At 41.6% G+C, this 25,973-nt stretch overlaps 1 protein-coding gene across 2 annotated transcripts in view; it reads right to left on the reverse strand.

Annotated features, from left to right (window-relative positions):
* LOC120537890 (casein kinase I) overlaps positions 1 to 23,579 on the reverse strand; it is a 169,115-nt gene extending 145,536 nt beyond the window's left edge. Inside the window, exon 1 of one of the 2 annotated variants that reach the window (XM_039767147.1) lies at positions 23,339 to 23,579. The gene's annotated coding sequence lies outside the window, so the exon portion shown is untranslated. The remainder of the gene's footprint in view (positions 1 to 23,338) is intronic. The other variant, XM_039767148.1, reaches the window with a different exon arrangement.
* Positions 23,580 to 25,973: the final 2,394 nt, after the last annotated feature.

The following is a 25,973-nucleotide window of genomic DNA, read 5'->3' on the forward strand; positions in this document are numbered from 1 at the left end:
CAAAGACAGCAAACACAGCACTTACTGAGCCTGTCAACGATCGCCTTGTCTGAAGGCTCCATTAGCCGCACCTCACGTGACAAATTACTACGACAGCTTGCACGTTTGGGAGAAAATGACGTACAACACCCCCCCCCACCCCATTTTAATGGCGTAGAGATTACATGCTCATATAAACGCATATTATGATGAAACCAGGTTTCTGCCTTAACGCGGTTATTATACTTTCCTCGATCCAGTTTTGTGTAAGCTTACAGTATACACAGTGAATGACCCTAAACATACCAGCAAATCCATAAAGGAATGGCTGAAGAGTAAGAAATGGAAGGTTCTAGAATGGTCAAGTCAAAGTCCAGATCTGAATTATCATCGAAATGCTGTGCAGGGATATGAAACGGGCTCTGCACACAAGACGCCCCCTCAAACCTCTAAACACGCGGACTCCAGTTTAAATTAAGGGAAAGGGCATTTCAGCCAGGAAGCACTTCACGTCTCAGACGTTTGTTCCAGAGACCCATAACTCTTTGCATGATGGAGTTCAAGCAGAAACCTTAACAAGCTTTAAGATACTGGCTAATTGGCTATTAGCTAAACAAACGGGCTTGATGGACTCAATGGACTCCTCTCGTTTGTCACATTTGTTATGTTCTTATGTTTTTAACTTCACACACAGGGAAATATGAATAGCTTTGACCTTTTTAAATCAAGGGCATACCAAATACTCCATGTTTTGAGTGAGAAAGTATATAAACAAAAAAATGAGATATATAACACAGGTTACGGACATCTGACCTACGACTTACGAAGAATAGAGCAACTACTGTCACTTAGACAAAGACAGCAGCTTAGCTAATAAAACGTAACTAATGGAAACCAAACTACGAAATAAAACGAAGTGACCGGCAGCCAGTAGCGGCAGCATTCGCTCGTTGATGGTATTTATTTATTCAGCACACGCTGGGAAGGTGGGTGGAGAGTTAAGGCCTCTTAGCGTCCGCCCAGTTCGTCCATAATGGAGACCACCACACATAATTGGCAGTCCACCAAATATGTAATGCTTCTGTCGACATTCATCTGTAAAAGTTCCTTTTTTTTATGATATTATGCTTTATGCTTAACAAGCACTGCAGATGGCCAGTCAGTGCTACGTGTCAAGGTACTCCGTCCACGAACGCAACTTTAAGATTTAATGCTTGCAAAACAACTTTGTGAGCAATCAGGCAAACCCAAGATTGGCACATTTTATACTGTCATCTGCACTTCTGCATAAGTTGCCATTTGCAAACCTTTGGTTTTTTTAAAGAAAATCTAAACTTCCTATTAAGACAGGAAGTGAAGTATGAATGTTTTTCCTCATTGATACTAATAAAGCAGCCATCACAGCAATGTGTTCATGTTAGTCAAAGCAAACTCAGTCATCCACTGCCTTTAGCAAACGGCCATTCAAAGGCTTAAATATCTACAAAAGAATAAATCGCCTTAAAGATGGAGCTGCTCTGGTAAGCATTAAACTCTCGTATCCTCCTAATCCAATGAACGGCCATGAGTGCAACCCAGGCGCCAAAGTAGCGCGGGCATCGGTCCACGTTAGGCACACATCTACAGTGTCTTCTTCAGAAATATCTTCAGACCCCGGCACTTTTCACATTTTGTTATATTCTTTTAACCCAAAGTAACAAAGTGAAAACTGGAGTTTAGGAATTTTTTGCAAAGTTATTAAAAATAAAAATCGGGAACTCTCTCTCCTATATTTTCTCGTATACTCAGATATGGGGATGGATATCTGATAAGTAAACCATTAGACAAAGATTATATTTTTATATTATGTACATTAAAGAACCACCAACAACAAATCAAATCAAACTAATAATATATTGAGCAATTATTATAAAAGTAACGTTGAATGAATCGGACCGAGCAGCTGCATGAATAAAAGGTACTTCCGGTTACTGGAAATAGCCCAAAAGTTGATAGAAATCTACGTTTTGTACCCAATACTTGTAAACAAAATTTGGTTGACCAAAGTGAAAGTGAACTCATGTTATCGTATTTACACACACACACAATTCCAAAATTTCGTAGTAATGAGATTCTGTATTTGTTGCTATAGTGCTTTCTTTAACTTGTGTCCAGGTGTTTGCAATCATTTCAATAGCTTCCTTCGTGTTAATTTTAATCTCCTCCTGTATACAAGTTATGCGGACGAGAATTTTTCTCAGCTTTTCCTTATCATAATACACTTTCAGGGTGCGAATGATGCCCAAATCCAATGGCTGAAGCACTGCTGTGCAATTGGGTGGGCGGAATTCAACGCAAACATTATCTAAATGTGGAAGCATGTTGTGGGCAGCACAGTTATCAATCAGGAGCCGAATCCCCCTTTTCTTCTTCTTCTTCATATTGTGAGGTTTCTGAACTCTTTCGGAATCCCCACCCCTACCCAATGGGATGACACGCTGAAGTGCATCCCGAAGTGCGATTGCTGCGTCTGTGGAAGATTGTTTGTCCGTTGCTGGGGCAGTGGTGCAGTGAAGCGCCATAGAAGTGAATCCTAAAAGATCGGTGTCACGCTATAAGTCCCTGTCTTACACCCCAAAACACGAGGCTATGTCTCAGTACTGTAGCAAAACCATCTATTTAGCGTGAAACGGGAACAACGCGGTAATTTCAGGTAGGGTTGTGACCAGGTTAGTGGCCAAGTAATCCTGTGCTCTGCATTTACAATGTGCCTTGCATCACCCATCGAGATCTTTTCCGTTTACTGTTTGGCGGCAAGACGCAGCAGAGCTGTGAGCCTGCTGTTGCCCTGGCAACAGATAAACAGACTCCCGCCCGAGACAGTGATTGCACTTCGGGACGCTCTTCACTGTGTTGTCCAGTTGGGGGAGGTCCCAAGAGAGTTTAGAAACTTCACATTTTTTTGAACGAGCGTCACTGAACCACATAAAACCGAATTTTTCTGCAGCTTCAAATGCAGCAGTTCGCATACATTTGCAGCCCGAGATTTTTCTTCTTTTTCTGCTTGGTCTTTCACGAAAGTTGACAGCGTCGATGCTGAAATTCCAAATTCACTGCCAACGTTTTTTTTTTTTCTTTTTGCCTCAATCGAGAGCTGCAAAAATGTAAAGTTTTTTTTCCTAATATGAACTATTATCGTTTCTTCGTGTCTGCCATTTCTATAGGAAGGTGATAATGAGTTCAATTCCAATGGATGTTTTACAAATGTTGACGAGCGATAAGCAAAAAGGTATCACTGAAAACCGCAGGAAACTAAAAACAAACAGTACGAGGAAAGTCCGAAGAAAGAAAAAAAGAAAAAAGAAAAAATGACAATGTTTGTGTTCGGGGATCGTTGTGCAGAACTGAGCTGTGACCGATTCAGTCCGGCATTTCAAGGTCACTTCGTTGTAATGAAAGTATCTGCTGAATGTACTTTGTTGTAACGAGACTTCTATAGACTCGTGTCATATAGGGAAACTGTTGGGACCATAAAAATACTTCATTGTAATGAAAATTTCGCTGTAAAGATATTCGTCGTAATGGAATTCACCTGTATATTTAAACAGATTGTTTTCACCCTGTGTAGCAGCAAGACATTCTTAACTCTTCAGGTGTAATTAGAAACATGGATTACCATTTTAATTAGGGCGTACTCCTTTTTTACCAAAACTTCCACTGCATGACACACACACACACACAAATAATAAGCACAGTAAGAACCTTAAAAGAGCCACAAGGCTGACACGTGTGTGGCTGTTAAGCTAACAAGCCTATTGCTTACTAAGCAGCAATTTCAAATTCTTCTTTATCGTTTATTTTCCTAATAATAGTACATAACACAAACTCCCTCACCACCCAAACTCGGATAAACAGTGTTTGCTTTAATTACAGGACAGAATAAAAAGATCCAAATTCATTAAAGGAGCTTTTCTTGCTGTTTGTCTAATGACTGAGTGACTCCTCTCCAATTACTTTCTCAGGTTATGACTCCACTTTCCTCAATGTAGTGAGAAGTCCATGTCACGTGTCAATTTATTTAAGTAGCACATTTAAAACAACATAGGAATGCTGTGGTCAAAGTGCTTTATAATAATAGAACAGAAGAAAACAAATAACATAAACAGAAATAAAATACATAATAAATAGAAGTAATGTTACATAATCACAATGAGGAAACCATCAGTATGTGAATTTCCCCTTGGGATTAATAAAGTTTCTATCTATCAATCTATTACTGAAGGTCACAGAAGTGAGTCTATAATCTTGTTTTGAACAGTTCAACTGAAGACAACTCCTTTATGTGATGAGGTGAAGAGTTCCACAGGCGAGGAGCCAAAGCAATGAGCATCCTGAAGACGAGTGCAGGCGGACTTTACGTACAAAATGAGGTCACGAAAGTCTGCAGGAATGGAACTCATTTTGCAGCCCAGGTCTCTATGCTGGTCAGTGCTGGTTATGAAAGTGTCCAGAAATGGAAATATCTAAATATATATAATTCACTAAGGCAAGACACCCATGGTAGGCGCGCCGGAAGGGCCGTGGACTCACTGAGCCGCCGACAAGACAGACACCTGTGGGGTACGCAGAAGGAGCCACGCCCACCAACTCCTGGCACCTCCGAGCCACGTTGACTGTTCACAGAGGCAAGTTTCTCGCGGAGGTGAATCTCCATATGCAGCGTGTAAAACGGTTTGCGAGGGGAATCTTATGGGACCCTCAAAACAATCCTTTACAACTGAGGTTGAAACACAATGAAGTGAGCAGTCTTTAAAAAACGAGTTTTCGGTTACGACGCACGACCACGTGCAGCATAGCAAACTGTTTTACTGTGTTGGTTCGTTCCGTGCATTGTTACAATGTTGCTTTGCTTGCTGATTTATTACATTACCGATTTTTCAAATGTTCATTTTCTCCCTGTGCTTAAAAATCATTAAAAAACCGGTCTGATTATGCGGCGTATGGTACGCCGCGGGTTGGCTAGTTGCCAATAATGCACAACACTTTTTAACTTATCTCTATATTATAAAAAAAAAAAAAAATCTTGGAAGGTTACAAGGAGACAATACGTGATCTTCTCATAGAGACGCTTTCACGTCCAGCAAGATGAGATTTTGTGCCAAGAGATTTAACCGCGGAAATAAAAGACAAAGAGTAGATGACAAAGTAGAACGTCGTAAAGAATTCAAAAACGTTGGCGCAGTACACATGCAGAGCAGGTTAGAGATGAAGGAAGTACGAAAATTCTGAAGTCTCAAAAAACTGGTAGTCAAGATCGCATTAGCGCAAACAACCGGAAATTACTCGGTGAAATAATGGAACAGCGAAAAGAGATCGAATATATTGTTTGGATTTAAACTTTGATTCACAGACCAGAGATCGTCTAATTCATGTTGCCATCAGGGAATAGTAGTGTTTCTTCACAATGAAGAGGCGTATCCGCAAGAATTTAAAGTTTTGTTGTTTGATGAAAATGAAATCCTGCGAGAGAAATCATTTCTCATTTCTGTGAATGCTACTGTCAGCCACAGTTTATGTAGAGAGAGAGAGAGACAGAGACAGAGAGACAGAAACCATACTCACTCACTCACTCACTCACAGGCAGTTAGTTATACGTTACGTTGTCACAATGTAATTCCAAACACGGATTCAAAATTCAATGCGATATTGACAAAAAGGTAAAAGTGAAAAGAGACTGAATATATGGACATAGGTGATATGACAGAAGTGCGGTGCAAGAGATGCAGATCACGTGGTACGGCAGCAGCAAGCTGATCGAGCAAAGGTGAGGGGAAAAAAAAAAAAACGGTATTTGTTTCCCATTGTATTGGCGATTAAGAGGGGGTGTAGGAGGAGCGACTGCGTCTCCTTGGGGTGCGTTCAGCCCCTTTGTTCACAACGCGACTGGCAGAGATGCAAAGTGGCTGGCACTTAGCCTGGGGGATTTGGCGGGGGTGTTTGAGCAAAGCGAGTTTTCCAAAAAAAAAAAAAATCCAAACTTAACAATGAAGAAATATTAACGTAATTTAAAGGAATACTACACCCTTATTTTTTTATATATACTGTATGTTATTTATCCCCATATGGTTTGTAGTGACATCAAGAAAAGCTTTTAAATCTTACATTTTGACACGTAATGGAGCTAATAATTTATATATTTTTTCCATTTACATTTCACAGAGTTCCTTTACACGTCTCCCCACAACAAACACCAACACTTATAATCCCTAAACAGCTCGCCTCCAGTCCAGTAAACACTCACCCTTTTACTTCTATATGCTAATTAGTCTCCTACTGCAAATTTACATACAATGGCCCTCGATGATAAACCTGGGCATCTTCAATTTCTGCACACAATGGCAGCTGACAGGCTTGCACTTGTAGATAGATCATTTGTGAAAATTTTGCACCACAGAAAGGAAATATGCAAGTTCCAGTTAACTTGTAATCCAAATTCCAAGAAAACATTGGCAATGAGCAAACAAGCAGTCAAGATAACGCTGGCAATCAGTCATCACCACCTTACCTACAGGCTTGTCTAAACCATTGCTAAACCGCAGCTTGTGCTGCCAGCCAAGGTGCCAACTCCAGTCAGGAACACAGTCCAAGCTAACGGCCCCTCTCACACGGATTCTGTTCTTCATAACTTACTGTTGTGACAATAGATGGCGCTATACCAGCGCTTTGACCCGACACACACAGACACGGGAGGCACACTACTAAAATAAAGTGTTTTCATTTTTCTTTTCTTCGTCTGTGGGCAACGACTTTCCCGTTCCCACAGGCACACAACACAGTCCCGAACACAAGCACAATCCACACAATACTTTTCTTTCTCCCGGCCAGCTTTGTCTCCCTCCTCCCGACTCTGGCTCCTTTTATAGCCCACCCAAAAGTGCTCCAGGTGTTTAATGACCCATTTCCGGATGTGGAAGGAGAACCACCCACATGGGTTTAGGAACCACTGCAGCACCCCCTGGTGGCAACTCCCAAACCAAGATCCCAACAGGGTCGTAGAGAACTCCATTTCCCATGGAGCCCTGCGGGAATCCGAGGCACCACTGCCACCCAGCGTACCAGAGGAGGTACTGTTCAGTCCATGCCTGATCCCCCATACAGAAAAGGCGTCCCAGCCGGGGTCCGCCAAACTGTATAATTTCAACTTTATTGTCATGTGTACTCAGTACAACGAAAATCTCACTCTGCGAGTCTTCCATCAATCAACAAAAATACAAAGCAACACAACAATAAGAACACACACTAGGGTGCAGTAGAAATGTAAAAACAAACAGAAGAAAGAGTACACGTGCAAATTAATAAGTGACTCAACACAAACTCTGCAGGTCTACAGTCTCAAGATGGCCGTCCAGCCTCCAGACACACGCTAGCCTGCAGTGCTGAGGGGAAGTGGACAGGTTTGATTTCCTCAGACCACACTGAAGACGTTCTCAGTGCTTCAGACTCACATTTGGATGAGGGGTGGATTGAGGTTTCGTGACACCACAGCACCTGGATGAATAAGACATTGAAATGGTACATGTCCTATCAGTCAGTCAGTCATTGTTCAACCCGCTAAAATCCCAGCCAAAACAGGGTGCAAGCCAGGAACAAATCCCTGGGCAGGGTGCCAGCCCACCGCAGGGCGCACACACACACCAAGCACACACTTTAGGATCGCCAATGCACCTAACCTGCATGTCTTTGGACTGTGGGAGGAAGCGTTGCATGGTCTCGCTGGCTCCAAAATATATCTATGACCTCCTTCACCCCCTATGTGCCACCAAGAGCACTGAGGTCATCTGGATGACTGCTCCTCGTAGTGCCACGTTCTCGGCTGAAGTCGAGGGGAGACCGAGCTCTCTCAGTTGTTGCTCCACAGCTTTGGAATAACTTGCCTCTTCACATCAGGTCTTCATCCTCTATCGAGGTCGTCCTTGTTTTCTTCCGCCTTTCATGGTGTATGATGGGATTGTGGTGGATGTTATAATTGGTTGCTTTATTAATCTGCTTTTGCGTGACTGTTTGCATTGTGTTTATTTTAATGCTCCTTTGTACAGCACTTTGGTGCCACCTCTGTTGTTTTAAATGTGCTTTTATAAATAATCTAATCTCACATTCCAGTTTTGTGTTGGGCCTTCTCAAAGACATTTTATTTAAAAAAGGTGCCATTTTAGTACCACACAACCGGCTACAGCAGGGAACATTCTGGGGCAAAAACAAAATGATGCTGGAATATCAGCCCACGTGTTCTTTGTAGCGGGCGTCACAATCTGCACGTTAAAACCCAACTTCTCATAATCATGTAAAGACAGAACTCAGCTTTCTATAATCATATGAAGTGTCCTAAATTATTTGTGCCAATTACAGCATCCCATACACACCACATATGTCATGCCAGGGAAGAAAAAAAAAAAAAAAGGACAATCAACAGTGCGGTGAACGTTTAGCTCTGGAAATCTGAAGGCCAAGCGTTTCACATATAACACACTTCAAAAGGAACTGTACATTATCGGACAGTGCAATAAAGGTTGTGAGGATCGAGCCAGCGCCACATCGCTCAGTTTCCAGTCAGGGGGTACATCAGGCTTAATGACTGGAGTCGCTGGATCACATCACCTTGAAGATGGCACATTGTAGGACTCTGTGACATCTTTTCAACACCGTTTCAAACTTATTTTGAAATATTATTAAGTATTTTGAGCCCAACATATACTGACAGCCAATAACGCAGCTATCTGAGTGACCGTAGCCTGTCAGCTGTAACCACGGAGGAGCCCGACATTGCTGGTGGCTGCACAAAGCCTTTCTGGGGATGGCAAGTTCAGATGCTCTCTCAGCCCCTTGTTACCCCTTTTTTATCTTAGTATAACAAATGCTAAAGTCTGAACGGCTGAAAACTCACTTACCTTCACATTTAAAGCATCATACTTCTGGGTAAACACTCATCGGTTTTCTGCTCTCTCTTGCCCACATACACACACACCACAAATCAAGGTAAAAATCAAACCCACGTGATTTCTCTTCCTCTGCCTAGACGTGTAACCTGACATCCTAGAGAGGATGAGATCCAGCCACTGCAGTCGCCCTACTCTACCTGCTGTTCTTTTTCTGGCTTTCTGTGGAGGCCATCAGCGCCGACAACACCTCATCAAAGCACCGTGCAGTCCCTCCATTGATGGATTAAAGGCCAGAGGTCCACATGACCCAGCATCATCATCATCATCTAATGCAATCCAATTAAACACTAATATGCATGAGGATTGATTGAGATCATTAATGTTTGGTAGAATGCCTAGTGAAGGCCTGGTGGTCTCGTGAAGGGCTGTGGAGTCGGAGTCAGAGACAATGTTGGGTACCTGGAGTTGGCAAAAATGTACAGACTCCGACTCCTAATAAATTTAAATTGTAACGGAAAAAATACAGCAAGTTCAAATGTCCCATTTCACAAACAATAGTCCTAATGAAGTGAAGATGTAAGAATAAAGCCGAGCGCGTAGTTGTGTTACTACTAGTGTGAAGTTCAGCTGAGCGATTATACAACCTGACGTTCAAATAGTGTATAGAATCTGGATTATGGTACGTTACAAAAAGGGTTTCCATTTGATTTCAGATCTAATGTGTTTAACAAGGTCATGTGAGTGTAGACAAGTGTAATGATGGAGGTGGAGGTGTGTGCTGTGGCCTGATGGGTGTTCAGGGCCTTAAACTGGCCAATACGGTAGAGAGTCAGCTTACTAGACAGTAGTGTCGTGATAGATAGATAGATAGATAGATAGATAGATAGATAGATAGATAGATAGATGTGAAAGGTACTATAAGATAGATAGATAGATAGATATGAAAGGCACTATATAATAGATAGATAGAGCCATCTGCGATGTCAAACTACACGATTGCCAGTCACCGTAATCCTAATTGCTTTACATACAGTAGATGGCTCCTTTTTTTGGCAAAAGTTCTTCTGTGTCATCTCGTTCAACTTTATCGTCTGCTACAGCTTCAGTTTCTGAATGTTCTCTGTCCATTTTCACCACCGAATACCTCCATTAACGGATGTACTCCATTGCATGCGTGTTCAGCGGTGTAGCAGTGGAAAAGGTCCCCTCTTAAATAGTTTCCCATGGTGCCACATTCCGAATGTCGTTTAGGCAATTTAAACCAGTATTGCGGTATAAGAAAAATCCGTATCATAAAAATAAAACACGGTTTTTGGTATGAACCGGTATACCTCCCAGCACTAAAAGGAACTGACTGGACGCCTACAGACGTCCATCCGAGTATCTGCATGCATCCACAATTAATTGTGTATGGAACTACGGGATATGGGAGGAAAACACACACCTGCAGTACTAACATCATACAAAAACAAATAAAAACTGAGGCACTTTTATAACAACACAACTTGTCTACACAGACGATGAAATGAATGGCTCCCACCATTTGTTAATCTTCTTTTTCTGGCTGCTCCAGGCAGGGGTCACCACAGCGGATCATCTTTTTCCATATCTTCCTGTCCTTGTCATCTTGTTCTGTCAAACCCATCACCTGCACATCCTCTCTCACCACATCCATAATCCTCCTCTCAGTCCTTCCTCTCCTCCTCTTACCTATCAGCTCTATCCTTAGCACCCTTCTCTCATTATACCCAGCATCTCTCCAAACCAACGCCATCTCGCCTCTCTGACTTTGTCTCCCAACCGTCCAACTTGAGGTGACCCTCTAATGTCCTCATCTCTATTCCTGTCCATCCTCGTCACACCCAATGCAAATCTGAGCATCTTTAACTGTGCCACCGTCTCCAGTCCATATAACATAGCTGGTCTCACTACCAAATTCAAACTTATTTGGTGTTTTAATGTTCAGAAGCACAAAGCACATCTCTCTAGCAATTCAACACATACTGTGTTAACAGAATCGCATCGCAGAGTCGCACAGTTATAGCAATAAAGAAGAAACAGCAAACGAAATACAAATCTTCAAACGTTACATTTGTGTCAGTCGTTTGGTTTTTCAAAGTTAAACAGTGTTCATTAGTATAACATGTAACATGTGATGAACGTAATGAAAAACATCCAGTATATATGATACTAGCCATCCCCCTTGGCTTCGCGCGTGTATTAGTGAAACAGGCCAGTGAGGAGGCCCCGCCGAGCTCTCTACTGCTGACGTCACTCTTCCCACAGCCTCCGTCTCAGATTAGCGTCAATAAATCGCTCCTGCATGTGAACTATGATTCTTAGTGCGATGACAGAAGTTGCAAATTCAACTGGAATGTTCAAGCAAACTATTAAAAAAAAAACATCTAAATACGTTAAGTAGTTCACTCATTCGCTAACTAAGTGGAGTTAAGGTTGAGCCTTGAGGAAGACGCGCGAGTCAGGAGGGCCCCACCCCCCTCCTCACAGCCCGCTGCGTCTCCCTTGGATTTGTGCCAATAAATCGGTAACGCAAGCGAACTCTGATACTTAGCACGATGAGAGAAGTTGCAAAATCAATGGAATGTTCAAGCAAATTATAGAAATCCATTAAGTAGTTCTCTCGTGAAAAGCGGACAGACATACAAAGGGGTCTAAAAAACTATTGGACCACAAAATTTTTCAAACTGTTTCTTAGCGAACACCAATGAGCCAACAGTAACCTACACTCCAAATTTCAAGTCCCAAGTCCTCATGGTTCAGGAGATTTTGTGATGAGCGAGTCAGTGGAATTTGGTTTTTAGATAGATAGATAGATAGATAGATAGATAGATAGATAGATAGATAGATAGATAGATAGATAGATAGATAGATAGATAGATAGATAGATAGATAGATAGATAGATAGATAGATAGATAGATAGATAGATAGATAGATAGATAGATAGATAGATAGATAGATAGATAGATAGATAGATAGATAGATAGAAGTGGAAGGCACTATATAATAGATAGATAATTAAATTAAGAATGCACAGCGGCCTGATATTTACATTTAGAAGTATTTCCATTTTTGCTACAGATTGAAATGCTTAACTCACTTTTGTTGCTTCCATTCTATTTTGCCCTTTCTCTGTGCAGTTTGCTCCCTTCATTGTATCTTAATAATGACAATTAGACACAAGCAGAGCAGTCAGCCAGGTAAACGACACTGAATCATGAAAGACTGCAACTAGACAGGTTTAAAAACCTATAAGAAATTTTGCGCTCAGACCATGAAATTTTTTTTAGCGAGCACCTATGGGCCGAGGGTAACCTACATTCCAAATTTCAAGACCTCGTGGTTAGTGAGATTTCGTGATGAGTGACTCACTGGTATTTGGCTATATATATATCTATATCTATATATATATATCTATATATATATATATATATATATATATATATCTATATATATATATATATATATATATATAGATATATATATAGATATATATATATATAGATATATATATATATATATATATAGATATATACATATATATATATATATATATATATATATATATACATATATATATATATATATATATATATACACACATACATATATATATATATATATATATATATATATATATATATATATATATATATATATACATATATATATATATATATATATATATATATATATATATATATATATATATATATATATATATATATATATATATATATATATATATATATACATATATATATATATATATATATATATATAGAGAGAGAGAGAGAGATAGATAGATAGATAGATATGTTGGCAAATATAATACATCTCAGTTAAAATTAACAACAACTAAAAAGACAGTCCAGATATTTTTCTAATTCTTCCTTCTTCACACCCTACACAATAAAGTCGGACCACCCATATAAGACACTTTGAAAACAGCATAACAAGAGGCTGTCATACAAGAGTATTCAAATAACGGATTAAAGTAAAGCTGTAAAATCTCATTGCACACAGGAAGCCCTGACGTTGGGACAAATATGTACATTAAAAAGGAGGACAGATTTGGACAATTAAAGCACCAGGAATTTGAGACATTTGGAATCTGAACACGTTTGATTCATCCATTAAATATTTTTCTCTTGGTAAGTTTTTTTTTTTTTAAAAACCAACTAAAGATGAAAATGTAAATCTTACTGTGGTAAATGTTATAAACCTAGTCTCGCCAAGCCTGATGTATAACACACACATCTGGAGAGAACCACAAGGGAATTTTGCTTAAAACTGGGTGGAGATAATCAGACAGCTCACTGAGTGTCACATTTCTAAACCAACTGGATGCCTCAAGAAGGAGGACCTCAAAGCAGGGGCGGTGATTTCTCTCGTTAACCTGATCTGACAGACAGCAAGCTTCCGATGATGAAAATCTGTAATACAGCCAAACAAAGGGTCTGAAAAAGCCCCTATTAAACATATAAACGTATGTGGCGTCTGCGGAGAGCACACTGCATGTGTTAAAAGTAAACATAACCCTTTGCAAGACTAAAACCTTTCTGAAACATCACATTAGAAATTTGTATTTGAAGACATCAATTGATTAGTAGTAAAAGTAAAACCATACGCAGTCGCAGGCGAGGTGTGCTCCGTGTTGTTCAGGTACGGCAATAGCGTCATAAGTTGAAATAATTGGCAGCAACGCATGTGAAAATATGAACGGCAAAAGACGCATTCAAAGTAAACGGTGTGTTACACCCGGTGAAAAGGATTACCATTAAGAGAGTGGATAACTAAAAGCCACAGCAGATCCAGATTTCGGCACTTAAAACATCTGAATCGATAAATCTGCCTAACAACCCCAGGAGAAGAACAAATTGGGTGACACAACATCCACCTTCTGACTGCTCGTCTAAACAAAGACGTTAATGTTGATCATTGGAAATGCAAACATGGCATGCCAGTATAGCCGCAGCATTTCAACACTCAGTAGATACCCATAGCACACAATGCTTCTCAGGTGACACAGTACAGTAGACCCTCGCGAAGTCGCGGTTCACAGTTTGTGGCCTCAGTCTTTCGCGGATTTTTTTGCTTAGAACCTAACTAATAATTGTTAGCGGAAACCGCAAATATCCTCCGCAAAGTTTTGATGGCTTTTTTCGTGGCAATACTGTACTGTAGAGACAACACCAAGCAACCATAGAGGAAAAGGTGGCTTGGGACGGTGAAAGTAGCCAATCCGAGAATGTTATTTATTTCTCCTTGCTGCTGATTGGCTGCTGCCCTGTGACGCATTCCCGCATTATAACAGTTTACCGCGTGTAGCTCTCTCAAGTGTTTCACCGAGTGTTTTTCGTTTTCTTCTTCTTAAAGCCCTAAGATGCCACCCAAATGTCCTGCACCTTCTAAGACAGGGGTTACCAACTCCAATCCTGGAGGACCACCGTGGCCGCTGGTTTTCATTCTAACCCTTTTCTTAATGAGTGACCTCATTTTAATTGACTTGCTCTTGAAGACTCAGGCCCCTTAATTGTTTCTTTTGCCTTAATTAGCAGCCAAACAATCATGAGATACAAAATGAGCCAAAACAACTGGGGTCCATCATACAATACCTGAAAACAAAGAAAGGTGAAGGTCTCAGGAATGTTGATCTGCTCAGGTCAACAAAACACACAAAGTGAAAATCAACAGTTTTGGAAATGTCTGCTAATGCATCACGAGAGCAGCAACAAGCCACGAAATTAAAGAAGGAGTTTAATTAACGACAGGAATTGGTACCTCATTAAGCAGCTGGTTGGAGTGAAAGTGGTTTGAGTTTGAGACCCTAACTGAGTTGGTCTTCTGTTTGCTCCCTCACTTCACATTTCATTTCTATTTGGGTGCAATTTAAGGAAAGAAATGAAGTAATTCAGAGGAACGATGGAGAAATTCAGGAGAAGAAATCTTTAAAAAGCAATTCAATTAAAAAGAATTCAGAAGAACTTAATTAGCAGCACAAACAGGGAACTCAATTAAAAAGGGTTAGAATGAAAACCTGCGGCCACAGCGGTCCTCCAAGCCTGGACTTGGCGACCCCTGATCTAAGGCTTCTGCCAATGAACCTAAGCAGCAGAAAAAGTTTAAGACACGCCAGGAGGAGGATGAACTACTGGATTTGCTCCCGGAACTAAAACGTTACGCTGCAGTGGCCACCCGAGGAGCTGTAAATCCTCTGCTTTGCTGTGCAGTCATTATCTTCATTAGATTCCTTCATCGTACTGCACAGCTAATCATCATCATCTTCAATCAATATCATCCATTATTGGCGAGTACCCATGCATTTTATTGCATTTTTATTAAATTATTATGTATTAACCCTACTTATACCAAAGAAAACACGCTTACATCAATGTACATATAGCGGCGACGTCGGTATTTTACATTCTAGCACTGCAGGAGACTCAGCAGCACAGTGCCGTACAGTTAGACGGGTCGACCTCGACATTCTTTTTATTTCAGGGTAATGTATTGAGCCGAGTTTGAAATGAAATTAAAAAAGTGTTTTGGGGGCATATTTAGAGTTTAAACTATAAAAATACTCCATTTGTTTGACCACATCCAGAATTTGCAGGTGCTTTAGGAACGTAACCCCCGTGAATTTAGGGGGTCGTCTGTATTGCAATAGTCAAAATGACAGAAAGACACTGCGGCAGACAGGTGGTCTTCTCAAACGAGTGGGACCAAATACGTGCAGCGGTCCGTATGTCTCTTCTGTTGTAGAGCTCATTTAATTATTTAGCTGAGCTTTTTATCTGTGCCCAGCGACAACTCCCCCCTTCTTTTTCTTTGGCGGTCTCCCTGAAACCCCGACAGATTAAAGCACACGGACTGGAGGAACTGGGAGCAGGCGTTTTAGGAAGCAGCACTGTGGGCGGAGCCATTTCTCGGCACACTTTTCAACGAGTTGACCCCACAACTGTACTCTCGCTTGAGAATCACATCCGGCCATCACAAACCTAACAAAGTGATCCACGGCCACGTTAGATTTTTACAAGCATGACGGTGCAAAAGCAACTTCCAAGAGTTTGTTTCAAATGAAAACCTCCTGAATTACCTTGGAATTCACTAACTGAGCAGTAGAGTTGACTTTATGTTTTTAGTACGGATTTTCAAGTGTACTTTTAAGTTACGGGAGACAAAATGTCAAGAGAATAAAATCTGGATGTGCAATCTTTATATATAAATACGCTGCTGTGGCCGTTTGTCCGTCCAGGATTTTAAATCACCGGTCGCTCGCAAACCGTTTGACCGATTGAACTGGAATTTGGTACGCAGATACTACGTGACGTCTACTATCCGCTTTTGGGTGACGATTGACCTAAGGGCTACTCCTCTTTTTATTTTTATTATATTTTATTGTAGAATCAACTCTCGGCAGTGGCCAGCAGGGAGGCCGTGTGGCACATGCACACAGGGTGCCATTCTCATCCCTACCACCTTTACCATCATCACTTCCCCTACCGCTTTATATCTTAAATCATTCTTCAGGCAGATTGAAGACTTAAGTGCCAGCTTAAGTGAAAAATGAAAGAAAACGTACTCAGTAATTGCAACACAAACACGGACTTCATCAGTTTTAACGCGAAATGATGCCAACGGAAGAAGAGAAGAAGCGGGCAGCTAGGGTGGAGAAAAGAAGAGCTGCTCAGGATCAACAAGCACATCGACCTCTGAGCAAACGAATGATCAACGTACAGAAAAAGGGGATGAGAACTAGGATGTCGGGTCAAGTGGATTCACTGAACGTTATCGTTACGGCCGTGCGCAGTTACTGGTTGGTAAGATAAAGGCGGTACTCTATAATATGATATGATGCAATTCTTTACAAACCCAATGCCAAACCCCAGAAGAATGCACTGTCATTTGATATTTCTGAATGCCAGTACTAGCTTGCTTAAGATAGCTGATGGACGTACCAACATTTTAAATCGATTCTTTCGTTTTATTGCAGATGGCGGTAGAAAAATTGCCCACTTGAATAATGGAGGACCTTTAATAACATAGGATTTCGTTTTTTTGCAGTGGTCTTGAATAGATATCATCCATTATCCAACCCGCTATATCCTAACTACAGGGTCACGGGGGGGTCTGCTGGAGCCAATCAAGGCCACAATATGGTGCAAGGCAGGAAACAAACCCCAGGCCACCACAGGAATAGATATCAAGTATTGGGAGATTTCACTGGTAATTGTATCCAACACAAATTTCTATTATCATTGTGTCATGCCAGGCAGCTAACCAAGGTGCCACCATTCCTCTCCAAGAAAAAAAAAAGCAGAATAGCAAATACTACGGTGCTTTTAGTTTAGTGCGTCTTTTGATGAAGCGCTCCACAATTGATTATAAATTACAAATTTGGCTGCCACGATTCACTAATTGTGAAAAGTGACCATTACTGTATTCCATTTTGGACAATCGACGTTTCCGAACAACAAATGAATGAATGTGGCCCCCCAAGCAAAGACACACTCAAGAAGTGTCCGACGTCACAGGCGACTGTGCTGAACCCACTTTTAGGAGTCTGAACGCTAACATTCTCTCGTGTTGGAAGCAGCCTTCAGAAAATTTGACAAGTAATGTTGACACGCCACTTCTTATAAGCGACACTTGTAACCATTAATTTCCTGTTTGCTCTCGCACACGGTCCAAATCCAGCAGGCTGCCGACAGCAAATTCCGATTCAAGCAGCCATCTCGTTTTAATTATCAAAAACACTCAATAACTCAAATAACAGAGAGACATCACGCCCTCCCCTCAGTTATTTATCCAAAGTTGTGTTTGCCTTTATTTCAAATTTAAATGGATCTGAAACAAGTGCCACTTTACACAACGGACTTGCGGTTAAGCACAATTATTACGGACGTATGTGTGAGCGTAATGCTTCATTATACAGATGAGGGGTAAAAGCGGATGCCTGCAATGTTGCCTTCTTTAAATGAGCGTACCCTTTCTCAAGAACGGGGACCCAAAAGCTCAAGGACTGAACCAGACGCCAGAGCTTTGGCAGGGAACAGAGCGTCACCCTTTAAATACTTCTTCAGCTTGCTATACATTAATAACTAATAATAATTCTTTGCATTTATATAGCGCTTTTCTCACTACTCAAAGCGCTCAGAAATTGCAGGTTAAGGGCCCAACAGAGCAGAGTTCCTTTTGGCATTTGCGATTGCCAGTGCAGATCCCTAGCCTCAGAGCTTCCACGAACACTAGATTAAAAACTAGAACGGCATTTGTAAAACAAAAGCGGGCTTTTAGCGCAGTGACAAGGAGCTCCGAGCTTCTTGGCGTATGTCAGGAAAACTTAAGGAGGTCGGGGACAACAGAAATAAAAACATAAACTTCAGGGATTTTACTGTCAATCCACCTTAATAAAAGGACAGGTGCCTGTGTGCCCATCTGGTTTGCAAGGTCTGTGTCATGTGCCAATTGGTATGGGATTCACAAAGGCAGCGCTAATGTTTGTGAGGCACCATCTGCTGAAATGAAAAATGTGATCCCTTTTGTTACGACATGCATTACACAATACATTCCAAGAGACTTCAACTGCAAGTATTAACGCTGCATTTGGCCAACAGAGAGCAAGTGTCAGATGGACAGAAATGAGCTTTTCCACCCAAATAAAAGGACAAGCGTCTGTGTGGTGTGTGATCTTCTGCATCTGTCAAGTTACTAAGTCTCTGTTATATGTCATTTGGTATGGGATTCATAAAAGAAGTGCTGAAGTTGGTGATGCACCATCTGTTGGAATGACACCGTGTTACAAAATACATTCCAACAGATGGTGCACTGAAAATGTTAACGCAGAATACGTCCAACAGAAAGTAAGTGCCAGACAGAGAGAAATCCGCTTAGCTGCCTTATTACGAGGGCAAGTGTCCATGTATCGAACTGGTGGTGAGGTCTCTGTTATGTGACATTTGGTATGGGATTTGAAAAGCTGTGCAGATGTTTTTGATGCACCATCTTTTGGAAAAGATTTTGGTACTCCTGTGTTATAACTCCACCACAGGCAAGTGAAAAACTTCACAGTTTTTTTACATTCGTTTGTTTACAAAACAAAAATACATAAAATTAGATTTTGAAACGTTACTTCTGTCACAAAGTTTCTAAAGCTGTTAAGTAGAACACTGAAAGGGTCATCGCCGTTGGAGAAGCTCTAAATGGGTTGAGTGGCGGGGTTGTAACACACGAGTACCTGCATGCTATTAGTACAACCGTTTGTGATGCGCCACCTGTTGGAATGAAAAACTCAATGCACTTTATCACTACACATGCTTGTGATGCGCCATCTGTGTGAATGAAAATGCAACAAATTTTATTACTACATGCATTACAAAATACATTCACAATAGACATTGCACTGCAAATGTTAACATTAAATATGCGAAGATCTACTTTTATTACTTAAGACTTCAACCCATCTTAGATGGATAGTACAGCTAGTGCTACATATTAATAAACTAGCAAAATACCCGCGCTTTGCAGCGGAGAAGTGGTGTGTTAAAGAAGTTATGAAAAAGAAAAGGAAACGTAACCTGGTTGTCAATGTAATTGTTGAGTGAGTGTTAGGAGTGTTGCTGTCATCAAGGATTTGATTCTCATTATTTCTGTCAATCAGGTTCGTATTTGGAGGACGTGTTGTGTTCAAGTTACATTCTGTGTTTGTCAACCGTTGTAAAGATAACAGGTTTCATTCATCGAAGTGTTCACAAACCCAAATCGCTACTCGTGAATCGAAGATGTTCAACAGGCATTCCCGGTATTCACTTGTGGATTTGCCTGTGAATATTTAGCGGCAGCGTGTCTATGAACTTAATTTAGCCTTTCCCAGTCCTGCAAAGTCAGTTCACGTGAGCCGCTCGGTGTACATGCATGGATGCTTCTCAGCTGTGTTTGTGCTCTCTCGTGCGATCTCGCGATGTCCACAGCTTTATTTAATGTTAGCTCAGACCTGGCATACCAGCAATTTAAACTCCATTACAGCAATTTTAACTCTGTCACAAAGTGATCAAAAGTCTCGTTTAAACCCTGCGTCTTCTCATTAAACTTGTATCTCGTGAATATCTTCACACCAGCGGCAGCGTGTCTATGAACTTAATTAAAACTTTAGGTTTACACCGTGTGCTTTGTTTCCGCAGTAGCTGCACTCATGAATATGCGTGTATGCGTCACTCGCTTCATATTCTTTGGCTGCCTTCTCAATTGTGTAATGCGTTTTTTGAAAAGGTTTCATTCATCGAAGGTTCACTACCCAAATCGGTACTCGTGAATCTAAGATGTTTAACTGGCATTGCCGGTATTAAGTTGTGGATTTGCCTGTGAATATTTAGTGGCAGCGTGTCTATGAACGTAATTTAAACTTAAGCCTTACACCTTGCTCTCCTATTGATATGTCTACAAAGGCTTGTTTGGCGTCAGAGCTGCACTTATGAATATGCTAAGCACAGTCCTTTACCCGCGATTATTTACCTTATATGGGCAGGCACTCAATTACGTGGGAGGCGTGGTGGTGCGGGACGCAACTCCGCCTCACACGGCGACCAAGCTGCAGGCTATGGCTGTATATATGTACGTAAGTAGGTTCCAGTTATGACCATTACGTGTAGAATTTCAAAATGAAACCTGCCCAACTTTTGTAAGTAAGCTGTAAGGAATGAGCTGCCAAATGTCAGCCTTCTACCTATACGGGAAGTTGGAGAATTCGCTTCGTACCCATAGCTAACTTGCAATATTCTGATATCCCCAGGAAACAACCCTGGCAGGGATGCCAGTCCATCATATACACGTTCACTCATTAGCTAACTCCGTTTAGTGTCACCCGTGAATGTAACACGGACGTCTGTGGAATGTGGGAGGAAATCCGGAGACTTGATGTGTGAAAGATTTGAAAACTTCTCACAAAACAGAGAGCAGGTCGTCAGGTCCTGCACAAATCCCCAGCCCAAAACCTGCGTAATGGTGCCCAAGTCCTGTTTCCCATTTTGACCAAAATGTACACAAGCAATCAAATGTTTGGACTCACCAAAAAGCTTTTGAGTTGTTGATGGAAATGAATACTTTAAACTGATTTACAAATATAGGCAGGACATTATTAATATTGCAAATGACTGCTACAGCTCTAAATGGTAATAAGCGCTATGTATTTTCCATTCCAACAGATGGCACATCACAAACATTTACAGTAATAAAAAGCACTGCGTTTGTCATTTCATCAGATGGCACAACATAAACATTTGTTGTAATAAAATGCGTTACATTTGTCATTAGTGACATTGGAAAGTTCAATATATGGCGGCCGACAGTGGCATCATACCACTGAAAGAAGTACATACATTGGTTTTGGTTAGCACAGGGAAGCCGCCTAGCAAATTTCATGAAGATGGGGTGAGCCTTCTACCTACACGGGAAGTTTGAAAATTGGTGATGTTGGAAAGTTCAATATGGCGGCCGACAGTGGCCTCATACCATCAAAATAAGTACGTACATCGGTTTCGGTTAGCGCAGGGAAGCCGCCTACCAAATTTCGTGAAGATGGGGCCATAAATAAGAAAGTTCAACATGGCGGACGTTGTTGACCGTTATGCGTAGAATTTCGAAATGAAACCTGCTTAACTTTTGTAAGTAAGCTGTAAGGAATGAGCTGCCAAATTTCAGCCTTCTACCTACACGGGAAGTTGGAGAATTAGTGACGAGTGAGTGAGTGAGGCTTTGCCTTTTATTAGTACAGATCTAACGTGTTTACCTGCATGTCTAATAGAACTGTCCAGCTGTGTGTAACTTCAATGTTAATCTTGCATTACTGCTATTTCAGATTTTATTATGTACTTATGAACTTGTGGGCGACTTTTCATTTCCTCATACAGTTGAACCCCAACTTACCTTTTTTTTCCAGATTTTACACTCTAGAGTGGTGACTATGACTGACTTTTTAGAAGTGATGAGAAAAAAAATGGAATGTAGTGCTATTCATTTTTACTTCATCATTATTTGACTACGATTTACTGTTCTTTCAAAGACACATTTTGGTTGGTGTGCTGTTGCTTTATTGTAAAAAATAAAAATGAAGCCATATCAAACATCCATCCATTATCCAACCCGCTATATCCTAACTGCAGGGTCACGGGGGTGTGCTGGAGCCAATCCCAGCCAACACAGGGCACAAGGCCGGAAACAAACCCCGGGCAGGGTGCCAGCCCACCGCAGGGCATATCAAACACTTAATGTTTCAGCTGATCCACCGACCAACACCTTCACATCATCATAAAGGTTCCCTTCCAAATGACGGCTCTGCTGTACTGCACGTAAAAAGCACACCGTTCAGTTTCATGCAGTTAATCAATAATCGGGATTAAAATATCAGAAGCAAATAATTCATGCTGTCATAATCGTACACCCCTAACTTTAGCTCTGTTACTGTCAAATGTTTTGATGAGACATTCAAGTTAGAATGTCGACGTATTGAGTAGAAATAAATGTGAACAGAACGAACCAACGCACTACAAAAGGCGCTATATAATCAAACGACAGATTAGAAAGAACATTTAGGAGAAATCTTTGCGGTGCCAATACGCATCCTGCCTGTCGGTTACATTAGCGGACTACACGACGACTCCTCCACACTTTTGAGTTGATGAAAATTCAAAGGTGGGTTTAGGCGGCGTATCCAAACGCACCCCGCCGTCTACCTGCTCGTCAAGGGCCGCAGCAAAACAAAAAGAAGGACGACTGCGTGAAGAAACGTGCACGTCAAATAAACGCCTGCCTGCCTGCCCGATCACAACGAGCCGAAGCCACCTACATGGGACTCCGTGGCTAAAGTTTAAGAAGAACAAGAAGAAGATGAAAAGTGCCACTTCCTGGCAAGTTTGCAAATAAAGCAAGGAGCGGCTGGGGGGCACAAGGTAGCGCCTGCGTGTCGCCCTCCTACCCCGCGAGGTTTTTCTCGCTTTTCTCTTCCATTCACGTCAGCGCGACTCGAGGCCTAGCTGCGCTCCAGCGATAGAAACGAGCTGAAACTGGTACTATAGCGTTTCGGATATTTTTAGACGATAAAAACAGCCGCACTAGCGACGCCCGGCGCGTCTTGAGCCCGAGCTGCCTTAAGTTTAAAACGCCACAGGGTTCGTCTTCATGGCCATTTTCCCACATCCCTCCTTCACAGGTTGCCTTTCTCTTCCGCACAAACCAAGAACTCCTTCAAGTAGAATCGGTAACCTCATCTTGAAGCGGGTTTTCTTATTTTCCGCTTCTTTTTTATTTTCATGTTATGAATTATTATTATTTTTTTTAACTCAACTGTATTTTCTTCATCCCTTCCACCCCGCACCAAAAACAAACCCGCTGAAAAGGGCGTGAAACCGTCCAAACAGGAAGCCTTTACCTCTCCGGTCGGTCACCGCTGCGCACCAATCCCCATTCTGCTCCTCGTTTGTTAATATTTTCTTTTTGGATTCCGCCGCCTGCACTCCCCACGCTCCCTTCTCTTTCTCGCCGTTGTCTCTTTAAGCTTCTCCCGTCCGCTCGCGAGCCAGCTTCGCACTCTACGCCGCTCACTTTGCGCAGCCGGCCTCTGTGCTCGACGCTGCCACTCGCTCCGGCTTGCGTGACGCCCTTCGTGAATACTGACTCATACGTCCCACTGCTACCGCCGTGCGTAACAGCCTCCGCGCTTGCCATGGCAGCCGTGCCTTACGCAGACTGCGCAATGCGCCTACGAGAATCGCAAGGAGAAGGCGTAATCCGCGTGCGTCCGCGCCCGACACGGAGGAGGAGGAGGAGAAGAAGGAGGAGGCAGCGGCTTTAGGCTTGTAGAGAGCCTGCTAACCTGTGGCCGGCCTTCCCACGCGACACAGCGGAATAAACCGTCTGCTAGATTGATAGATAGATAGGTAGGGGATACGCCAGGAAAAGGCGTCGTTCTGTTAAAGTTGCCCTATTTTAAGCATGGTAAGGTCCGACGGCACTCTGTGGACAGTTTTGTACGTTTAGGTGGGGCCGGCAAAGAATCACGGGGCAGCAGACATGTACAGACTTGCCGACAGCATCTTGGAAGGGAAGGTTTGTGTGGTGGCGCCAGAACTCGCACTGCTTCGTACCCATAGCTAACTTGCAATATTCTGATATCCCCAGGAAACAACCCTGGCAGGGATGCCAGTCCATCATATACACGTTCACTCATTAGCTAACTCCGTTTAGTGTCACCCGTGAATGTAACACGGACGTCTGTGGAATGTGGGAGGAAATCCGGAGACTTGATGTGTGAAAGATTTGAAAACTTCTCACAAAACAGAGAGCAGGTCGTCAGGTCCTGCACAAATCCCCAGCCCAAAACCTGCGTAATGGTGCCCAAGTCCAGTGAACCAGTAAATGTCCTGTTTCCCATTTTGACCAAAATGTACACAAGCAATCAAATGTTTGGACTCACCAAAAAGCTTTTGAGTTGTTGATGGAAATGAATACTTTAAACTGATTTACAAATATAGGCAGGACATTATTAAAATTGCAAAAGACTGCTACAGCTCTAAATGGTAATAAGCGCTATGTATTTTCCATTCCAACAGATGGCACATCACAAACATTTACAGTAATAAAATGCGTTACATTTGTCATTCCAACAGATGGCACACCACAAACATTTACAGTAATAAAATGCGTTACATTTGTCATTCCAACAGATGGCACACCACAAACATTTACAGTAATAAAATGCGTTACATTTGTCATTCCAACAGATGGCACACCACAAACATTTACAGTAATAAAAAGCACTGCGTTTGTCATTTCATCAGATGGCACAACATAAACATTTGTTGTAATAAAATGCGTTACATTTGTCATTCCAACAGATGGCACACCACAAACATTTACAGTAATAATAGAATGCATTGAATTTGTTATTCCAGCAGATCGGTCATCACAAAAATTTGAAGTAATTAAAAGCATTGCATTTGTTAAAATGATGCACAAGTACAGATGTTTCTAATGCCCCATCTATTGGAATGACAAATTGAATGCATTTTACTGATTTTACTACTACATGTTGTACAAAATACATTCCAGTAGATGGTGCACCGTAAACCTTAACGACCAAAGGTAAATGTTGATGACTTAGATTCGACCCGCTCACCATACCCATAGACGGGTAGCGCAGCTAATCATTTTTAATGTCGTATAGATGGCAGATCCCCATTATCAGCAGCCACTACTCCAGTGTTCTAACGGTGAACTTGTGTAGCTCTTCTGTAATTAGTTGTGCTGAAATGCTAATCGTAATTCTGTTAACACAGCCAGCAGATTTTATTCTGTTCAATAAAAGAAGTCAATTATCTTTTTTTTGGGTTGCAATGCCCTGGCATTCCTAAAATTCAAATGTCTGACATGAAGCTGCCTTCACAAGAAACACGTCAGTCCATTGTGATGTGATTTTCTGACCTGCTTGATCCAGATCGGAGTCGCGGTGGGAGGGCTGTCAGCCAGCCAACATTTATTTCTAGAGCACATTTTCATACAAATAATGCAGCTCAAAGTGCTTTACATGATGAAGAAAAGAGAAAAAAGACAAAATAAATGAGAATTAAAATAAGGGAACACTAATTAACATAGAATAAAAGTAACACCCGTTGGCCAGGGAGGAGAGAAAAAACAAAAAAAAAACTCCAGACGGCCGGAGAAAAAAATAAAATCTGCAGGGGGTCCGAGGCATTCTACCTAACATAAATGACCTCAATCAGTCCTCATGGTGTTCAGGGTTCTCATGGAAGAACTTGATGATGATGACGGTCACGTGGACTTCTGGCCTCTAATCCATCAATGGAGGGACATCACGGTGCTTTGATCAGGTGGTGGTGGCGCAGGTCGCCATCCCAGAAAACTGGAAAAGGAACAGAAGAGAAAGTAGGGGTTAGTACGGATTTTGAATATGAATACCATGAATAATAATGATAATTGAATGAATATACAGAGCATCAGGATTTAACTAAGATGAAGCTCTGAGAAAGCCATGTTACAGTGATGAG

Source organism: Polypterus senegalus, chromosome 10, assembly GCF_016835505.1.
Source record: "Polypterus senegalus isolate Bchr_013 chromosome 10, ASM1683550v1, whole genome shotgun sequence".
In the NCBI taxonomy this organism is placed as follows: Eukaryota; Metazoa; Chordata; class Cladistia; order Polypteriformes; family Polypteridae; genus Polypterus; species Polypterus senegalus.